General features: G+C 40.8%; 1 protein-coding gene across 1 annotated transcript in view; it reads left to right on the forward strand.

The window, feature by feature from the left end:
* The window catches only part of LOC101849480 (leucine-rich repeat extensin-like protein 5), a 29,219-nt gene that overhangs the window by 2,014 nt on the left and 25,656 nt on the right, over positions 1 to 1,549 (forward strand). The window lies entirely within an intron of this gene.

Below are 1,549 nucleotides of genomic sequence, written 5' to 3' on the forward strand. Positions count from 1 at the left end.
AGAAGAAGAAGAAGAAGAAGAAGAAGAAGAAGAAGAAGAAGAAGAAGAAGAAGGAGAGAGAGAGAGAGAGGGGAGAGAGAGAGAGAGAGAGAGAGAGAGAGAGAGAGAGAGACGGGGGAGAAGAGAAGAGAAGGGAGGAGAAGTGATTCAATTACATATAGCTTCGTCAGCCCTTACGAAATCTTATAGTAGTTATAGGTCCAACCCGAAGTGCAAGCTAATCCGCTCCTATATAGGCCATGCCAACAATCTTGCAACTTACCCTTTTGCATTAAGGGAGCCATTTAGACGAACATATTATGAATGGCTTACAGTATCAGTGCCTTCATATTCACCGAAAGCTTGCTTTCCTGGCTTTCGTCACGTTAACAGGTTTGCAAGCAAACTGACCAGAGCGTGACCGAATGTGTATAAATACAATCTTTTTTGCTTTTGTGCAGTTAGGTTACCAGTAAGGGCAGTATGACCTAATGCTGACATTCGGGGCCGGTTGAACAGGGAGGGAATGTGTTTGTGTGTGTGTATGGGGGGGGGGGGGGGGTATTGTTTGGCGCAGGTCACCTATTCATTTATTGCAGAAGGTCAAGGGTTGTTTTCGACTTCTTCGCAAGGCGTTGGAATGAAAACAGAAAAAATGTAGTGAATATCGTAGAAACATTTGAAGGGGTCATGTGAAAATAAAATCAGACTATGCCACACGTACTAATCTTACCACGACTTATATATTGCCCTATTGTTAACATTTTGTGATGGAACTGGCTTGATTTTAACTTGATTTGCTGCTGTAAAAATGCAGTTTGTCAATGACTTGGATGATTTTTCATTTCAATTGATTGATTTCCAAGGGATATTCTACGGGTTACTGTTGTATGTTAAGAGCTAGAATTCGGGGGGGGGTGGTGTGCTATGCTTCTTTTTTTCCCTTTGTTTTCTAAAAATAAACTTTTCCTGGGTTGTTGGGTTTTTTTTCATGACCCCTTCAACTTGTACCCAGAGACGTATAATAAATATGAACAAAACCGGACGCAGTACACTTGCAGCCATTGTTGACTGCATCGGCCAAGCAGGAGGACCCATTTTCTTTCAACATTTCTTTTTTTTAAAATAATTTTCGTCTTACCTGTTTTCATCTCACCCGTTTTCGCCTCACATTGATTCGATTACAAATAATTACTGCAGTTGCCTCTCCGCTTCCAAAATGATTTTTCGATGCGCCCAAAAAATTCATTGTTTAGAATCTCATCGACTGAGAGGTGGAAGTTGGACTTTGCGCAGGATGAAAATTTGTTTTAAAAGTTTACAGAAGGTCTCTGATAAAAGTTTTGAAAAAAATTCATGAAATGAAACTCTGGCTCGAAATCTGTTATTACTCCAGGATAAAACGTTGACGATATTTACAGTCAGTCTGCTACTGTCTCAAGAGATGACAGGCTCAAATTTCCAGCAAACAGAAGTGATCAAGTACAATGCATCTGAAAATATCACCACACCCGCACATGAGAGAGAGAGAGAGAGAGAGAGAGAGAGAGAGAGAGAGAGAGAGAGAGAG

Source organism: Aplysia californica, unplaced genomic scaffold, assembly GCF_000002075.1.
Source record: "Aplysia californica isolate F4 #8 unplaced genomic scaffold, AplCal3.0 scaffold00413, whole genome shotgun sequence".
In the NCBI taxonomy this organism is placed as follows: Eukaryota; Metazoa; Mollusca; class Gastropoda; order Aplysiida; family Aplysiidae; genus Aplysia; species Aplysia californica.